Raw genomic sequence first — 12,642 nt, forward strand, 5'->3', positions numbered from 1 at the left:
GATAAAGACTCATGCAACTCGATAGCAGCAATACCTACGGACCTCCCCACCTCTTCCTCTGCTTGTGATATTCGCCATAATGAAGATCTAATGCTCGCTATGATCAGCAAGACTCTCAGTACGACGGAACGGCAAGCGCTGGTGCTGGTCCTTTCCCGGCATGTTGCTGCTTTCGACTTCAAACACAGAGATGCACCCCTTCAGTTACCCTCGTTCCGCGCTCGTCACAGAATAGACACTGGCTCTGCACACCCCATCCGCCAAAAGTCCTACAAGGGTCATCGTCTGAGCGCAAAGTTATCGCCGATCAAGTAAAGGACATGCTGAACAAAGGGGTCGTGCAAGAGTCGTCTAGCCCATGGGCAGCCCCGGTAATTCTTGTCAGGAAAAAGGATGGTTCCTGGAGATTCTGCGGAGATTACAGGCGTCTAAACACTGTGACGAAGAAAGATGTATATCCCTTAACACGGATTGATGGCGTCATAGATTGCTTGCATGCTGCTTCCTATTTTTCAACGCTTGATTTGCGGTCAGGGAATTGGCAAATACCTATGGAACCCGGCGACAAAGAAAAGACTGCTTTCATAAATCCGGATGGCTTATTTGAATTTAATGTCATGCCTTTTGGCTTTTGTAATGCTCCAGGCACCTTTGAAAGATTTATGGACACAGTATTACGTGGTCTAAAATGGGAAATACGCATGTGCTACCTTGACGATGTTGTGCTCTTTGGCCGTACGTTTGAGGAACATAACAACCGTCTCAGTCTTGTTCTCGACTGCATCGAAAAAGCCGGGCTGGTTCTGAATTCTAAAAAAATGTCGCTTTGGTGAACGTCGAACTCTCGTGCTGGGGCACTTGGTCGACAAGGATGGCGTCAGACCCGATTCTCGCAAGATAGAAGCAGTGAGCTCTTTTAAATCACCGCAGTCCACACGAGAACTCCGCTTATTTGTCGGCCTATGCTCATATTTTCGTCGTTTTGTTCCACGATTTGCGGAGATCATGTATCCGCTGACAAACGTCTTGCGACAGGATGCAACCTTCAACTGGACACCAGAGTTTGACGCCGCATTCTCACAACTTAAGTTTGTACTAATGTCAGCACCACTGTTGCGTCACTTCGATCCATCTTGCCCGACTGAGGTCCACACGGACGCTAGTGGTATCGGTTTAGGCGCGGTGCTTGTACAATGTCACAATGGCGCAGAGCATGTCGTGGCATATGCCAGCCATTGCCTGAGCAAATCAGAACGCAATTACACAGTTACGGAACAGGAATGTCTGGCAGCTGTTTTCGATGTACAGAAGTTTCGTTGTTATCTTTACGGGAGGATTTTTAAGATAATTACCGATCACCATTCATTATGCTGGCTGGTCGGTTTGCGTGACCCCTTTGGCCGCCTGGCACGTTGGGCGCTGCGACTTCAGGAATACGACTTTACGGTGTCGTACAAGAGTGGTCGTCGTCACGCTGACGCAGACTGCCTCTCCCGGATTTCTCTTGCGACTACTGACTGCGATGCTGAGAATTTTGACGACTGCCTTGCTGCTGTTACAAGCACGTTCCCCAACGCGGCTGATTTCCAGAGAGAACAACGCAACGATCTAAACTTGGATCCTCTTTTTGCCGCCGCACGTGCCTGCCAACACAGCGGTCGCTTTACTGTCCGAGACAAGTTGCTCTATAAAACTAACTACTCCAGACCTGGAGCACGTTTTCTTCTAGTTGTCCCCGAGAGCCTTCGCTCTGATGTTCTACGTGCCATGCATGACGATGCGACGTCTGGTCATTTCGGCTTCATTAGAACGCTTAACCGCCCGCAGGAACGCTTTTACTGGCCAAAGATGTACGAAACGACGAAGCGTTACGTCGCTAGCTGCGAGACCTGCCAACGTCACAAGCGCCCGGCCACCGCTACACCAGGTCCCCTTCAGCCGTTAACACCACCCAGCACACCTTTTGAACAAGTAGGAATTGACATTATGGGTCCATTTCCGTTATTCAACAATAAGAAGCGTTGGATAATCGTCTGCGTAGATCATCTTATGCGGTATGCCGAAACTGCAGCTATTTCCTCTTCTACCGCTGCATCCGTGGCGGACTTCTTGCTTCACTCCGTGGTCCTTCGCCATGGCCCACCGCGTGTTATTATCAGCGACCATGGCCGCCAGTTCACTGCCGATGCCGTTGAAGAATTACTACGCATGTGCACGACACAGTTCCTTCATGCCACACCGTATCACCCACAGACAAATGGCCTCGTTGAACGGACAAACAGAACGCTGACCAACATGCTTGCCATGTACGTTTCTTCCAATCACAAGTACTGGGATGAAGTGCTGCCTTTTATCACGTACGCGTACAACACGGCAAAACATGAAACAACGAACTTCAGCCCATTTTATCTGTTGTACGCCAGGTTGCCACTAAGCCCTCTAGACACTTTTTTACCCTTCATTCTACACAATGAGGACTCTGTATCAAAAACCCTGTGCCTCGCGGAAGAAGCCCGTCGAATCGCTCGTCTTCGTACTCTGGCCTCTCAACGTCGTTCGAAGGAACGATACGACGACCGTCACGAACCGGTTTTATTCAAAAAAGGTGACTTGGTGTTACGTTGGACACCGCAACGCAAGCATGGATTGTGTCAAAAGCTTCTGTCAAGATATTCAGGCCCATTAGTAGTTTTGGAGCGTCTAAGCCAGCTCACTTACGTAATAGCTTGTCTTTTGTCCAATGGTCGACGATCGAGCAGAACGCAGCTCACTCACGTTGCTCGCCTGAAACCTTTCTACCCTTCTTGTGCATCATAACTCGCCCTACGGGCTTCGTCTGCTTGCGGGGGAATGTAACAGACTAGAAAAAGGTAGAGAAGAGAAGCAGAGGAAGACGAAGAGTCTTGGCATGATCGCAGTGGGCTGCCGCAAACGACCATCGTTCACCTGCTGTAGATAAAACCATCTTATCACAGCTCGCTGTTACAATATATATATATATATATATATATGTGTGTGACGTTATGATGCGGGAGACGTGGCCTGGCTCATACCCCTTGTTTATTCCATTCTGCACTTCTTCCTCATCTACTTCTCCTAACCATCCCTGCCTTCTTACGTCACACGATTCCCCCTCCCCCCGAAAGATGTCGCGTCAGACGAACAGAAATGAAAACTGAACATGCACGGCTTAGAACTGAGCACTGTCAAAAAGAGAAAATCATTCCAAGTCCGAGGAAGTTTCCGTTAACACACTATAGCTTCACAGGAGAGGACAGCAATCCGGGGTATCAAGTACAGCTCTGGAGGGCGAGGCTGGCTGTTGCGCTCTGGACAACATAAGCATGCTTCAAGCGTGAAATCAGATGGAAACACAGCCGGGATTCTTGCGATGAATGAACGTGGTGTGATGGCCTTGAAGCATTGGCTGGATGATTTGCGCAGGTGTCGTGCTATTTGTCTTGATTGGAACCCATGCGTCGCCACCCGTTTGCGTGCTTGTTGGCCGAGGCTGGTGCGGTGATTTCTGCGTCCTTGCGGAATACAGGGTATGGTTTGGCGCCTTTCTCGACGTTGTATGTCGTGTTGCCTGAGTCTTGATCTCGACTGGAGAAAGCTTATTCGACGTCCCTTGGGAAAATATCCTGGGTTCGATACTTTCTTTGTTTCGAGCGATACATCTTGAATATGTCGCCGGTTTGGTTGACACGTTTGTAAACGGCTTTCCGTAAATTGCGTGTGTTCTTCCGAAGATGATTCCATTCGTCGTCGTTCTTGTTCGTATAGCCCTTGGAATCTCTGTTGTTCTTGGACTTGCTGGCATTGATGACGTTGCTGCGAAAACAGCTGAGGTGGCGGCCCTTTTTGACCATGACACTGACTTTCTGGGCAACTGAATGTGGTGTCGAGTGGGCAGGTAGTAGTCTCTAGGCTGTTGTGCTGCATTTCGGCTAATGAAGGTAATGTTTCAGAGTTGATAGATACATCATCAGGGGCTTCTTCGCTGTTCGCTGCGAGTGGTTCTTGCGCCTGAATCTGGATGGTAGGTTCAGGGCTTGGCTGAGTATTCTCCGAGCTCCGCAGCTCTATCCCGACCGTTGTGAGCGTGCTAGATGTTAGGTGGGCGTTGTGAGCGACGAAAGAGCCAAGTGATGGAAAACCAGGAAGTAGCCCAATTGTGCTAGGTGGAAAGTAAGCTGATCCAATGTATGAAGACTGATTTTCACTCTTGGAGTCGTCATGGCGTTGTTCGGCATTTTCCCCGTGTGTCAGCTGGTCTACCATGAACAAGGCGTCCTTATGACACGAATAGTGACCGTTAGGAGCCTTTGAAGAGCTGCGTCGTAGAAAACCAGGTGGTGAACCATGTATGCGAGACGAAGCATGAAAGGCATCAGTAGGGTGAGTGACGTCTCGTGTCGTATGCTGCAGCGATGATTTTGGAAGTGCCGCCTTGCGTGTGAAACGGAGGCCCGCGCGATGGTTGTGGTTTTCCTGAAATACGCTTGGTCGCCTGTCAGTGTACTCATGTTCCACTTTGTGTTGTGGCAGTGGTCGATTCATGCTGAGCGTTCGTAAGCTTGAAGACTGCTTGTGAAATTGACAACCGAGTGCGATTGCCTGTGGATGGTTGGTTATAAGCGAGTCCTCGTCATAGTCGTCCTTGTATTCTTGAAATCGGATGGTCATTTCTTCTTTAATCTTTTTCCATGACTCGTCATTTTCAAATATGTGAGTGAGGTAGAACTTGAAAGCCTCACCGGAGATGTAGTCGGTAAAGTTGATGATCATCTCCCGTTCCGACCATGATGCAGCGGTAGCGTGGAGCTCGTACAGGTAGAACCATTCCTGCACGGGTCCATCGTCCGCTGCTCCGGTGTACTTGGGGATGTCAAGGTCGGCCGATGAATCTGTCATGGTGCTGGTCGTTGTGTCCTCGTTGAAGATGAATCGGTAGTTGATGTATGGTCAGGGCGTCTTGTGGGGAACTGCGTCGATGATGAGCGACTGATGAAGGGGCAGGCAGGTCTCCATCCTGTCGACTCGTGTGACGCTATGATGAATGGGCGACGTGGCCTGGCTCATACCCCTTGTTTATTCCATTCTGCACTTCTTCCTCATCTACTTCTCCTAACCATCCCTGCCTTCTTACGTCACACACACACATATATATATATATATATATATATATATATATATATATATATATATATATATATATATATATATATATATATATATATATATATATATATTATAAGGGGGTTTATTGACTTAACCCAACGGCCTCGTTTAAGGGGCGTCAGTCAATGTCGTGAGCTCAGCTCTTCGTCGTAGTCGTCGTCTAGTTGCTCCAACTAAATACCGTCTCTCTCCCTCTTCCTCACTACGTTTGCCCCTGAGGTAAAGAGTAGCCATCCTGGTGACTCACGGCGAAGCAAGCACAAGGGAAACATAGTAGGGTTTTAAGCGGCTGATGTGGACTGTCTCACGACCAGGGCATCGTCTATCATCGGAAGGTGTCACTGGTTCGACGACGTAGTGGTCCTGAGATGTGCGTTGAACGATGCGATACGGACCACTGTACAAGGGTTCAAACTTTCGGGAGAGGCCGAGGGACTGGAATGGAACCGAAAGCCGAAAAAATGAGCCTACGGGGCAGCTGTGGGGAGGCTTGTCTTGGTCAAGTCTTTCTTTTTGGAGACCTAGTGCGATAGAAGTAAATGAAAGCGCTAATTGGTGGCACTCTTCAGCACACTGACCAAGTTCGGAGGCTGTGCGGTATTCTGAAGCATCTGGGCAGTAAGCAAGTGTCGTATCAAGCGTAGAAGAGCGCTCACGTTAGTACAGTAGAAAAAAAGCTTAAAAACCTGTAGTTGCTTGCGTGGCCGTATTATACGCATACGTCACGAAAGGGAGCACCAAATCCCAATTAGAATGGTCGGAGGATATTTACATAGCCTATTACCGAGCGTGCGGTTGAAAAGCTCCGTCATACCATTTGTTTGCGGGTGATAGCATGTAGTGTTGCGATGTAGGTGACTAAGGTCTCACGTGGCTGTTGAGCGCGCTCACGCAGTCGTTGTTCTGCGCGGAGTTTTCGCATAGCAGGGCGGTTGAAGACTTGCAAAACGGAGGTCTTGAACGAATCCCAGCTGGCAATGTCGGCTTCGTGATTGCTTAACGAGAGACTAGCGACGCCGGAGAATTAAAAGCCTACATAGGCCAGCTTAGCTGCATCGTCCCACTTATTCACTGCGCTCACCTCGTGGTAAGTAGCCAGCCACTCCTCCACGTCTTGGCCGTCAGCGTCGCTGAAGATCGGTTGGTGACGCAGTGGCCACACGACGGAACATGTAGAGGCCGGAACCTGAGAGGCACCTTGGTTGGAGGGTTCTTCCGGCCATTAAGCACTGGAAGTAAGAATAGACTTCATGGTTCCAGCTTCGAAGACTACCCCAGAACTTTCACCAAATTTTAAGGGGGTTTAAGGGCCGTCAGTCTGTTTGTTTGTCCCTTTTATCCTTGCGCAACCCACCATGGGGCATCGGCCATGAAACGGTGTATTGCTATTTAAAAGGAAATGTTCATGATTTCGAAATGTTAAGTTTTCAATGAATATGGTTGATTTTGATAATTTTTAACGATGAAGTTAGCTTTCTATTCTTCTCGTCTCCCGAAGGAAATCCCAAACGGCTTCGCAAACGCTCCTGTTGCTAAAACCCAGCACGGTAGCCCCAGAGGGAAGAAGAACCGGAAGGGATAAATTTAACCATAACCTTCGAAGCGGTTCGTCTAAAAGTCTTTTCCTCTAATTGATGAATAATCGGCACATTAGACAGAAATGACCAAGAAATTCCCGCTAATTGCAATGAAGGCATAAAGGTGCCTGTACCAGACCAGATCTGTGTAGGTAAAAAATTCAGTGGGGGGACTCGGCATCGTATTTTGGTAAGTGCGATCTTGGTCCTTCTGAAGGAACACCATCGATTCTTTCAACGATAATTGAGGTGAGCAAACTGAGAAACTGACAACGCAGAATTTACGAAGTTGTCCGATCCAGCAAATTTTTCAAAACGCACCACAGTTACGGTCACGAGCTCAGCTCTTCGTCCTAGTCGTCTTCTAGCTGCTCCGAATAGATACTGTCTCTCACCCTCTTCTCCAATACAATATATATATATATATATATATATATATATATATATATATATATATATATATATATATATATATGTGTGTGTGTGTGTGTGTGTGTGTGCGTGTGTGTGTGTGTGTAAGCAGATTCGTGAGAAGTCACAACGTGGTTATTTCGATGTTTCAGCCACAGTCTGGCCTTAGGCCCTGGCTGAAACGTCGAAATAAACCACGTTGTGACTTCTCCTGCTTGACTACTTGCAACGCTATGGCAACTCCCCCACCATGCCTGCATATATATATATATAAATATATATATATATATATATATATATATATATATATATATATATATATATATATATATATATATATATATATATATATATATATATATATATAATGAGATATAACATACAGTAATGCCAAGGAATGTACAGGGGAAGTTATTAACAATAATGGATTGTAAATAAGAAGAAAGAAAAGTGGATGAAAAAATTATCAACTGTAAGCAGGAATCGAACCTACGACCTTCGAATTACGCGTTCGATGCTCTAACCACTGAGCTATTACAGCGGCACTCCCTCCATCCACTTTTTTGGGTTTATCTGTGAATTTAGAAGTAGGAGCGACAGTCAGCGCCATCTATAAGCCAAACAACGAGTGTGAAAACACTCTTATGCGCATGTTTGGCGTCACGTAGCACGTGAACTTATTATGAGCGGGCAGCTGATTAATTGTCCCTCTTATACAACCTAAACACACCAAGTCTGCCAGTACGAGACCCTCGTTCAATGAAATAAGGGAAAGAAGTGTATACCTAAGGGCTCGTTTTTCCGTGTTTTTAACACAATAATAATGAGATATAACAGACAGTAATGCCAAGGAATGTACAGGGGAAGTTATTAACATTAATGGAATGTAAATAAGAAGAAAGAAAAGCGGATGAAAAAATTACCAACTGTAAGCAGGAATCGAACCTACGACCTTCGAATTACGCGTTCGATGCTCTAACCACTGAGCTATTACAGCGGCACTCCCTCCATCCACTTTTTTGGGTTTATCTGTGAATTTAGAAGTAGGAGCGACAGTCAGCGCCATCTATAAGCCAAACAACGAGTGTGAAAACACTCTTATGCGCATGTTTGGCGTCACGTAGCACGTGAACTTATTATGAGCGGGCAGCTGATTAATTGTCCCTCTTATACAACCTAAACACACCAAGTCTGCCAGTACGAGACCCTCGTTCAATGAAATAAGGGAAAGAAGTGTATACCTAAGGGCTCGTTTTTCCGTGTTTTTAACACAATAATAATGAGATATAACAGACAGTAATGCCAAGGAATGTACAGGGGAAGTTATTAACATTAATGGAATGTAAATAAGAAGAAAGAAAAGTGGATGAAAAAATTACCAACTGTAAGCAGGAATCGAACCTACGACCTTCGAATTACGCGTTCGATGCTCTAACCACTGAGCTATTACAGCGGCACTCCCTCCATCCACTTTTTTGGGTTTATCTGTGAATTTAGAAGTAGGAGCGACAGTCAGCGCCATCTATAAGCCAAACAACGAGTGTGAAAACACTCTTATGCGCATGTTTGGCGTCACGTAGCACGTGAACTTATTATGAGCGGGCAGCTGATTAATTGTCCCTCTTATACAACCTAAACACACCAAGTCTGCCAGTACGAGACCCTCGTTCAATGAAATAAGGGAAAGAAGTGTATACCTAAGGGCTCGTTTTTCCGTGTTTTTAACACAATAATAATGAGATATAACAGACAGTAATGCCAAGGAATGTACAGGGGAAGTTATTAACATTAATGGAATGTAAATAAGAAGAAAGAAAAGTGGATGAAAAAATTACCAACTGTAAGCAGGAATCGAACCTACGACCTTCGAATTACGCGTTCGATGCTCTAACCACTGAGCTATTACAGCGGCACTCCCTCCATCCACTTTTTTGGGTTTATCTGTGAATTTAGAAGTAGGAGCGACAGTCAGCGCCATCTATAAGCCAAACAACGAGTGTGAAAACACTCTTATGCGCATGTTTGGCGTCACGTAGCACGTGAACTTATTATGAGCGGGCAGCTGATTAATTGTCCCTCTTATACAACCTAAACACACCAAGTCTGCCAGTACGAGACCCTCGTTCAATGAAATAAGGGAAAAAAGTGTATACCTAAGGGCTCGTTTTTCCGTGTTTTTAACACAATAATAATGAGATATAACAGACAGTAATGCCAAGGAATGTACAGGGGAAGTTATTAACATTAATGGAATGTAAATAAGAAGAAAGAAAAGTGGATGAAAAAATTACCAACTGTAAGCAGGAATCGAACCTACGACCTTCGAATTACGCGTTCGATGCTCTAACCACTGAGCTATTACAGCGGCACTCCCTCCATCCACTTTTTTGGGTTTATCTGTGAATTTAGAAGTAGGAGCGACTGTCAGCGCCATCTATAAGCCAAACAACGAGTGTGAAAACACTCTTATGCGCATGTTTGGCGTCACGTAGCACGTGAACTTATTATGAGCGGGCAGCTGAATAATTGTCCCTCTTATACAACCTAAACACACCAAGTCTGCCAGTACGAGACCCTCGTTCAATGAAATAAGGGAAAGAAGTGTATACCTAAGGGCTCGTTTTTCCGTGTTTTTAACACAATAATAATGAGATATAACAGACAGTAATACCAAGGAATGTACAGGGGAAGTTATTAACATTAATGGAATGTAAATAAGAAGAAAGAAAAGTGGATGAAAAAATTACCAACTGTAAGCAGGATTAGAATTCACAGATAAACCCAAAAAAGTGGATGGAGGGAGTGCCGCTGTAATAGCTCAGTGGTTAGAGCATCGAACGCGTAATTCGAAGGTCGTAGGTTCGATTCCTGCTTACAGTTGGTAATTTTTTCATCCACTTTTCTTTCTTCTTATTTACATTCCATTAATGTTAATAACTTCCCCTGTACATTCCTTGGCATTACTGTCTGTTATATCTCATTATTATTGTGTTAAAAACACGGAAAAACGAGCCCTTAGGTATACACTTCTTTCCCTTATTTCTTTGAACGAGGGTCTCGTACTGGCAGACTTGGTGTGTTTAGGTTGTATAAGAGGGACAATTAATCAGCTGCCCGCTCATAATAAGTTCACGTGCTACGTGACGCCAAACATGCGCATAAGAGTGTTTTCACACTCGTTGTTTGGCTTATAGATGGCGCTGACTGTCGCTCCTACTTCTAAATTCACAGATAAACCCAATAAAGTGGATGGAGGGAGTGCCGATGTAATAGCTCAGTGGTTAGAGCATCGAACGCGTAATTCGAAGGTCGTAGGTTCGATTCCTGCTTACAGTTGGTAATTTTTTCATCCACTTTTCTTTCTTCTTATTTACATTCCATTAATGTTAATAACTTCCCCTGTACATTCCTTGGCATTACTGTCTGTTATATCTCATTATTATTGTGTTAAAACACGGAAAAACGAGCCATTAGGTATACACTTCTTTCCCTTATTTCATTGAACGAGGGTCTCGTACTGGCAGACTTGGTGTGTTTAGGTTGTATAAGAGCGACAATTAATCAGCTGCCCGCTCATAATAAGTTCACGTGCTACGTGACGCCAAACATGCGCATAAGAGTGTTTTCACACTCGTTGTTTGGCTTATAGATGGCGCTGACTGTCGCTCCTACTTCTAAATTCACAGATAAACCCAAAAAAGTGGATGGAGGGAGTGCCGCTGTAATAGCTCAGTGGTTAGAGCATCGAACGCGTAATTCGAAGGTCGTAGGTTCGATTCCTGCTTACAGTTGGTAATTTTTTCATCCACTTTTCTTTCTTCTTATTTACATTCCATTAATGTTAATAACTTCCCCTGTACATTCCTTGGCATTACTGTCTGTTATATCTCATTATTATTGTGTTAAAAACACGGAAAAACGAGCCCTTAGGTATACACTTCTTTCCCTTATTTCATTGAACGAGGGTCTCGTACTGGCAGACTTGGTGTGTTTAGGTTGTATAAGAGGGACAATTAATCAGCTGCCCGCTCATATTAAGTTCACGTGCTACGTGACGCCAAACATGCGCATAAGAGTGTTTTCACACTCGTTGTTTGGCTTATAGATGGCGCTGACTGTCGCTCCTACTTCTAAATTCACAGATAAACCCAAAAAAGTGGATGGAGGGAGTGCCGCTGCAATAGCTCAGTGGTTAGAGCATCGAACGCGTAATTCGAAGGTCGTAGGTTCGATTCCTGCTTACAGTTGGTAAATTTTTCATCCACTTTTCTTTCTTCTTATTTACATTCCATTAATGTTAATAACTTCCCCTGTACATTCCTTGGCATTACTGTCTGTTATATCTCATTATTATTGTGTTAAAAACACGGAAAAACGAGCCCTTAGGTATACACTTCTTTCCCTTATTTCATTGAACGAGGGTCTCGTACTGGCAGACTTGGTGTGTTTAGGTTGTATAAGAGGGACAATTAATCAGCTGCCCGCTCATAATAAGTTCACGTGCTACGTGACGCCAAACATGCGCATAAGAGTGTTTTCACACTCGTTGTTTGGCTTATAGATGGCGCTGACTGTCGCTCCTACTTCTAAATTCACAGATAAACCCAAAAAAGTGGATGGAGGGAGTGCCGCTGTAATAGCTCAGTGGTTAGAGCATCGAACGCGTAATTCGAAGGTCGTAGGTTCGGTTCCTGCTTACAGTTGGTAATTTTTTCATCCACTTTTCTTTCTTCTTATTTACATTCCATTAATGTTAATAACTTCCCCTGTACATTCCTTGGCATTACTGTCTGTTATATCTCATTATTATTGTGTTAAAAACACGGAAAAACGAGCCCTTAGGTATACACTTCTTTCCCTTATTTCATTGAACGAGGGTCTCGTACTGGCAGACTTGGTGTGTTTAGGTTGTATAAGAGGGACAATTAATCAGCTGCCCGCTCATAATAAGTTCACGTGCTACGTGACACCAAACATGCGCATAAGAGTGTTTTCACACTCGTTGTTTGGCTTATAGATGGCGCTGACTGTCGCTCCTACTTCTAAATTCACAGATAAACCCAAAAAAGTGGATGGAGGGAGTGCCGCTGTAATAGCTCAGTGGTTAGAGCATCGAACGCGTAATTCGAAGGTCGAAGGTTCGATTCCTGCTTACAGTTGGTAATTTTTTCATCCACTTTTCTTTCTTCTTATTTACATTCCATTAATGTTAATAACTTCCCCTGTACATTCCTTGGCATTACTGTCTGTTATATCTCATTATTATTGTGTTAAAAACACGGAAAAACGAGCCCTTAGGTATACACTTCTTTCCCTTATTTCATTGAACGAGGGTCTCGTACTGGCAGACTTGGTGTGTTTAGGTTGTATGAGAGGGACAATTAATCAGCTGCCCGCTCATAATAAGTTCACGTGCTACGTGACGCCAAACATGCGCATAAGAGTGTTTTCACACTCGTTGTTTGGCTTA

General features: G+C 44.8%; 1 protein-coding gene and 7 non-coding genes across 8 annotated transcripts in view; 3 read left to right on the plus strand and 5 right to left on the minus strand.

Moving 5' to 3' along the window:
• LOC119165529 (dermonecrotic toxin SPH-like) overlaps positions 1-12,642 on the plus strand; it is an 82,292-nt gene that overhangs the window by 48,197 nt on the left and 21,453 nt on the right. The window lies entirely within an intron of this gene.
• Positions 7,641-7,713, minus strand: TRNAT-CGU (transfer RNA threonine (anticodon CGU)). Its single transcript has one exon. It is a non-coding gene; the product is annotated as a tRNA-Thr (tRNA).
• Positions 8,097-8,169, minus strand: TRNAT-CGU (transfer RNA threonine (anticodon CGU)). The gene has a single exon. It is a non-coding gene; the product is annotated as a tRNA-Thr (tRNA).
• TRNAT-CGU (transfer RNA threonine (anticodon CGU)) lies at positions 8,553-8,625 on the minus strand. Its single transcript has one exon. It is a non-coding gene; the product is annotated as a tRNA-Thr (tRNA).
• TRNAT-CGU (transfer RNA threonine (anticodon CGU)) lies at positions 9,009-9,081 on the minus strand. The gene has a single exon. It is a non-coding gene; the product is annotated as a tRNA-Thr (tRNA).
• Positions 9,465-9,537, minus strand: TRNAT-CGU (transfer RNA threonine (anticodon CGU)). Its single transcript has one exon. It is a non-coding gene; the product is annotated as a tRNA-Thr (tRNA).
• Positions 9,980-10,052, plus strand: TRNAT-CGU (transfer RNA threonine (anticodon CGU)). Its single transcript has one exon. It is a non-coding gene; the product is annotated as a tRNA-Thr (tRNA).
• On the plus strand, positions 10,891-10,963 carry TRNAT-CGU (transfer RNA threonine (anticodon CGU)). Its single transcript has one exon. It is a non-coding gene; the product is annotated as a tRNA-Thr (tRNA).

This window comes from Rhipicephalus microplus, chromosome 9, assembly GCF_043290135.1.
Source record: "Rhipicephalus microplus isolate Deutch F79 chromosome 9, USDA_Rmic, whole genome shotgun sequence".
Taxonomy (NCBI): domain Eukaryota; kingdom Metazoa; phylum Arthropoda; class Arachnida; order Ixodida; family Ixodidae; genus Rhipicephalus; species Rhipicephalus microplus.